The 6,731-nt window shown below is 38.7% G+C and overlaps 1 pseudogene; it reads left to right on the top strand.

The window, feature by feature from the left end:
• Positions 1-252: 252 nt before the first annotated feature.
• Positions 253-1,169, top strand: LOC102392043 (annotated as a pseudogene).
• The last annotated feature ends 5,562 nt before the right edge of the window (positions 1,170-6,731 follow it).

The following is a 6,731-nucleotide window of genomic DNA, read 5'->3' as shown; positions in this document are numbered from 1 at the left end:
TCATGTGTTGCCCTATAGGCAATTTACAGGTTACAAGTACAAGGTGTCTGAAGAGATGGACAGCATCATGGAGAAAATAAGAAAGACATAAAACAAGTACTGGGGCAAAGTGCCAAAGACATTTTCCACAGCTACAGTGACTGCTCTGTCTGTGTTCTAAGAAATTCAGACTATCATGCTATCACGATTAATAGGTAAAATTCTCAATTCCTTTGTAGGTAATTCAGGACCCAAGAACATATTGCTTCTTAAATGGAGCTTCTCGCATCTCCCAACAACATGACTAAATTTCTTCTCTTGGGACTCACACAGAATCTACAACTGCAGAAAATACTCTTTGTTGTCCTTTTGCCCATGTTCCTATTCACTGTGCTCGCCAACCTGCTCGTCATCACCATCTCCCTCAGCCCCACACTTTCAGTTCCCACGTACTTCTTTCTCACTCGTCCTTCATAGATGCCATCTTCACCTCTGTCAGCACCCCGAAATTGATCACTGACCTGATGTACCAGAGGAGAACCATCTCCAGGGGTGGCTCCCTGACTCATTTCTTTCTAGAGCACTTCCTGGGAGGAGTAGAGGTTATTGTCCTCAGTGTCATGGCCTATGACCGCTATGTGGCCATCTGCAAGCCTCTGCACTACACGACCATCATGTGGCAGGGGCTCTGCCAGCTTCTGGTGGTGGTGGCCTGGACTGGGGGGATCCTGCATGCCACCGTGCAGGTTCTTTTCATAGTAGACGTGACCTTTTGTGGCTCAAATGTCATTGATCACTTTATGTGTGATTTCATCTCATTATTAAAACTTGCCTGTACCCACACCTACATGCTTGGAATCATGGTGGCAGCTAACACTGGGGCCATGTGCTTGCTCATTTTTTCCTGCTCCTCATCTCCTACACAGTCATCCTGAGCTTCCTGAAATCCCATGGCTCTGAAGGACAGCACAAGGCCCTCTCTACATGTGGCTCCCACTTTACAGTAGTGGTTCTCTTTTTGCCCCTTGTATATTCACCTACATGCTTCCTGTGGCCACCTATCCTGTGGACAAGTGGGTGGCTGTATTCTTTGCAGTCCTCACTCCATGCTAAATCCTATAATTTACACAGTGAGAAACACAGAGGTGAAAATTGCCACGAGAAATTTGCTGAAGAGAAGAGTAACTTAGGCTGTTTGTGAAGCCAAGAAAGAAATGATTTGTATACATAGGGAGGGTTGTACCAGTTGTGAATTATTCTAGAAAATACGAAATTTTGCTGATTATTGACAGATAAAAAGGCCCAGAAAGTATATGTTGAGGCACCCTAGTGAGGCACATTTTAGGCATTTTGTTAACTTTTAATGTACTATTTGAAAACTTCAATGTTCATGTTTATAACTTCAGATTAGGCAAAGGAAACAACTATAAACCCCAGGTTTGATTATTGTAGAGTATGTTTTTCTTCACTGTCCTACATCTGCTTCACTAAATTCTTCATATATGTCTTTTGGATGAAATTGGCTTTTCTTTAGGATATTGATCTAAGAACTTTGTCTATTTTTGTTTAAAGTAAATTAGGAATAGAAATTCTTTGCCAGAAACACTGGGAAGTAATAGTTAAGTGAAAGAATCAGAGCTATTTTTTTTTGTACTATGAATAATAATAAAAGCAAGAGTCAACTGCATAGAGAAGAAAGAATAATTCACAATCTGAACGTTTTCTTGGCACAAGGAATAAGCCAGAGGTTTTGAAATTATTCTTCATTTCCTTCATTTTCTAAATATCCTTATGGCTCATCTACTTTTTTTTAATATATGAAAAATCTTCGATAGCAAGAATTGAGAGTCATTTGATACAAGGGTTGCCATATTTTATTATGTCTCAACAAAAAACATGATTATGTTTCAAAGTTATTGCTCTGGAGAACCTTGAAAATAAGGAATTCATCTACTTTAAATATCCTTGTGTACTGAAAACCTGTGTAAAAAGTTTGTGTGTTTTTGTTTTTATTTTTAACCCAGGTCTCTGAAGCTGTTCCATAAATTTACATTAAATTAGCACTTCATTATCTGCAGCATATTCACTTCAGTTGATTTATCCATTTACTAAACTGTTAGCTTCACTAACAGTTATACAGATTTTATTGTCATTGTTTAGTCCCTAATTTGTGTCAGGCTCTTTGCAAATCATCTGTCCATGGGATTTTTAGGCAAAAATACTGGAATGGGTTGCCATTTCTTTCTTCAGGTGATCTTCCCTATCCAGAAATTGAGCCCATGTCTCCAGCATTGGCAAGTGTTTTTTGTTTGTTTGTTTGTTTTTAATTCACCAGGGAGGCAATACTAGTTTTACAAAGAAGCAAATTAAAGCCAAAATGGATTACTAATTTACTTGCCTGGCATGATACATGTTTCCCCCATTAGTGTGTCAGGATCTATTACTGAAATTCAGCTCTCTTTAAAAAATTTCAGCTAGAAACTTCCCATTCAAGTCTTAAAACTCAGTTTTACTTTCTTTCAAGTAAACAGAGTTGTCTGTGGTATGTTTAGGTCTACTAATGAGAAAATCATCTGCTCTCTAAATGATTAACTTTATCCTTCAAGAAGATGGTATCAAATGCTATAGCCTTGTCTCAAATGTAGGAATACATTTCAGCACTACAAGATTCTTATTTTTTTTGAAAGTTCAATTTACTTCAATTTTAAAAATGTATAATATCATATATGAAATGAGTCACCAGTCCAGGTTCTATGCATGATACTGGATGCTTGGGGCTGGTGCACTGGGACGACCCAAAGGGATGGTACAGGGAGGGAGGAAGTAGGAGGGTTCAGGATGGGGAACATGTGTATACCTGTGGTGGATTCATTTTTATATATGGCAAAACCAATAAAATATTGTAAAGTTAAAAAATAAAATAAAATAATAAAAAAAATATCCAACATTACTACAGTAATGGAATTTTTTTTTAAGCAAAAATCTTCACATTTCTTTTCTTTTTTGTTTCTTTTTTATAAGATTTTTAAAATTTTATTTTATTTAACTTTACAATATTGTATTGGTTTTGCCATATATCAAAATGAATCTGCCACAGGTATACATGTGTTCCCCATCCTGAACCCTCCTTCCTCCTCCCTCCCCATACCATCCCTCTGGGTTGTCCCATGGAGTATTACTCAGCCATTAAAAAGAATACATTTGACTCAGTTCTAATGAGGTGGATGAAACTGGAGCCTATTAAACAGAGTGAAGTAAGCCAGAAAGAAAAACACCAATACAGTATACTAGCACATATATATGGAATTTAGAAAGATGGTAACGATAACCCTGTATACAAGACAGCAAAAGAGACACTGATGTATAGAACAGTCTTTTGGACTCTGTGAGAGAGGGAGAGGGTGGGATGATTTAGGAGAATGGCATTGAAATATGTATAATATCACATTTCTTTTCTATTAATGAAAACAAATACTAACATTGGTCTTCACAAAAGCAAAGAGTCTAAGGTGAATTTTCAAAAATGGGGGGACACCTGTAATGATTATCTATACCCATGGAAAATACCAGGTCATCCTACTTACTACAACACTGTTGATAAATTAGAGCTTCTCTGAATAAGATACTCCAACTCATGGTTTCTTCTCACAAATGTCACCTTCTCAAGCTCAGTGGTCAACTGGAGCTCTTTCTTTCATAATTTGACCACACAGAAATGTCCAAGCATGGTACTAGTCTGACCGTGTTTACTAAATCATGCAAGGCTGTCTCCACGAGGCGAGAATATACCATGAAGAAAAGAGTGTCTCTTAAACAGCATCTCTTATGCCATATACAAAAATAAACTCTAAATGGATTAAAGACCTAAATGTAACAGTGGATACTGTAAAACTCCTGGAGGAAAACTCAGGTAGAATACTCTGACACAAACAGCAGCAACACTTTTTTGGAACCATCTCTTAAATCTGACTTTGTTTTATGGTTATAAAGAGTAGAAAGCTTTTTGTAATCTCAAATTAGAGCCTGGTTGTTTCCAAATTTCTCTTCTTTTTTGGCAGGATTTGAATCCCATTTATTGTCCCAAAAGAAAAGCATTTGTAGGAATTTCCACTAAGTCTTTTCAGTCTTTTCTGTGTAGTTTTTAGAATTGGCCCATATCTTTAGTGAAAAGAGCACCTAAAATTCAGGGTTTAGTTTCTGGCTTTTCAAAATATTGGTTCCACAAAACACTGAGCATTTGGTATTTCTCTAATGCTTTAAAACACATACATTTTATATCTTCTTTGCTCTTCTGGTAGATCACATTGAAACACTTATTGCAAAACCACCACTTCTCTAGGTCACAAATACTATCACTTAATTTCAAGTTTGAGAATAGTCGTGGCTTATATGGAATTACTATGAATTATTACATATTTTTAGGCCCTATGTCAGCTATGTATTGAAAACATATTGAACATATAAATTTTGTTCCTGGGCTTTTGAAGATACCACAAATCTAGTGACTTATTTTACTTCATTCAGATAAGCAGAAAAAATGAGTTGTTCCTTGCATTCAGGTGGAAGTGTTATAGAGACTTTTACCTATAAGCATTTTAGTTCTCTATCAATGAGTCATAATTTAGTCTACAGAACAGAGATTAGCTCAAGATTGTGGAACAGAGGAAGTGAGTTCACCCCTTCTCATGTAAACACTAAAATCACAGTCAGCAGCTGAACAACCATATACCCACAAAAAAAAAAAAAAAAATGCTGGAACCTACCAAAATAGATACCCGACATCCAAAGGCAAAGAAGAAGCCTCTATAAGATTGTAGGAGAAGCACAGTCATGATTAAATCAAATTCTATACCCACCTGGTGGGCAACCTACAAATTAGAAAGCAATTTTACTACAGAATTTCTGCCACAAGGAGTGAAAGTCTTGAGCCCTCTGTCAGGCTCACCAGGCTGGATGTCCAGCACAAGAGTAGGAGCCCCTAGAGGATCTGTCTTTGAAGGCAAGCAGTGTTTAATCACAGAAATTCCACAATGACTAAGGTAGCAGAAACCACACTCTTGGAGGGTACACACACGGTTGTGTACATATTAGGATTTGAGAAGAAAAAGAAACAGTGACATTCCAAGAGACGGGGCCAGACCTACTTTCTAGTATTGAAAACTGAAGAAGTAGAGTATGTCTTCAGCTCATGGTAGGGACAAAGATGATGGCAGTGGCAGATCTGGAGACCACTCATTGGTATGAGCCTCTCTGGAAGCCACTATTAGACCCACTCTCCACCTATAGACTCCTTTTCTGGATACCTCAAGAAAGCAACCAACAGGATGGGAATACAGATCCACCCAATATCAGACAGGCTTCTCATAGAAGTCCAGAGCACAACCTTACCCACCAGAGTGAAAAGACCCAGTTCACCCATAAGTATACAAGAACCAGTCCCTCCCATCAGGAAGCCTACATAAGCCACTTAAGACAGACTCATCCACCCAAAGGCAAAGGGGCAGAAATAAGAACTACATACTGCAGCCTGTGGAACTGAAACAAAATTCACAGAAAGTTAGAGAGCATGATATCACATGGCCCAGATGAAAGGACAAGATGAAACCCCAAAATAACAACTAATTCAGTTCAGTTGCTTAGTTATGTCTGACCCTATGCGACCCCATGAAATGCAGCATGCCAGGCCTCCCTATCACCAACTCCCAGAGTCCACCCAAATCCATGCCCAATGAGTTGGTGATGCCATTGAACCATCTCATCCTCTGCTGTCCTCTTCTCCTTCTGCCTTCAAGCTTTCCCAGCATCAGGATCTTTTCAAATGAGCCAGCTCTTCACATCAGGTGGCCAAAGTATTGCAGTTTCAGCTTCAACATCAGTCCTTCCAAGGAACACCCAGGACTGATCTCCATTAGGATGGACTGGTTGGATCGCCTTGCAGACCAAGGAACTCTCAAAGATCTTCTGCAACACCACAGTTCAAAAGCATCACTTCTTCGGTGCTCAGCTTTCTTTATAGTCCAACTCTCACATCCATACATGACCACTGGAAAAAACATAGCCTTTACTAGATGGACCTTTGTTGACAAAGTAATGTCTCTGCTTTTTAATATGCTATCTATCTTGGTCATAACTTTCCTTCCAAGGAGTAAGTGTCTTTTAATTTCATGGCTGCAGTCACCATCTGCAATGATTTTGGAGCCCAAAAAAATAAAGTCAGCCACTGTTTCCCCATCTATCTACCATGAAGTGATGGGACCGGATGCCATGATCTTAGTTTTCTGAATGTTGAGCTTTAAGCCAACTTTTTCATTCTCCTCTTTCATTTTCATCAAGAGGCTTTTTGGCTTCTCCTCACTTTCAGCCATAAGGGTGGTGTCATCTGCATATCTGAGGTTATTGATATTTCTCTGGGCAATCTTGATTCTAGCTTGTGCTTCTTCCAGCCCAGTGTTTCTCATGATGTACTGTGCATATAAGTTAAATAAGCAGGGTGACAATATACAGCTTTGACGTACTCCTTTTCCTATTTGAAACCAGTCTGTTGTTCCACGTCCAGTTCTAACTGTTGCTTCCTGACCTGCATACAGGTTTCTCAAGAGGCAGATCAGATGGTCCGGTATTCCCATCTCTTTAAGAATTTTCCACAGTTTATTGTGATCCACACAGTCAAAGGCTTTGGCATAGTCAATAAAGCAGAAATAGATGTTTTTCTGGAACTCTCTTGCTTTTTGATGATCCAGCAGATGTTGGCA

Source organism: Bubalus bubalis, chromosome 16 (genome assembly GCF_019923935.1).
Source record: "Bubalus bubalis isolate 160015118507 breed Murrah chromosome 16, NDDB_SH_1, whole genome shotgun sequence".
Taxonomy (NCBI): Eukaryota; Metazoa; Chordata; class Mammalia; order Artiodactyla; family Bovidae; genus Bubalus; species Bubalus bubalis.
This window is presented reverse-complemented; position numbering and strand designations above follow the sequence as displayed.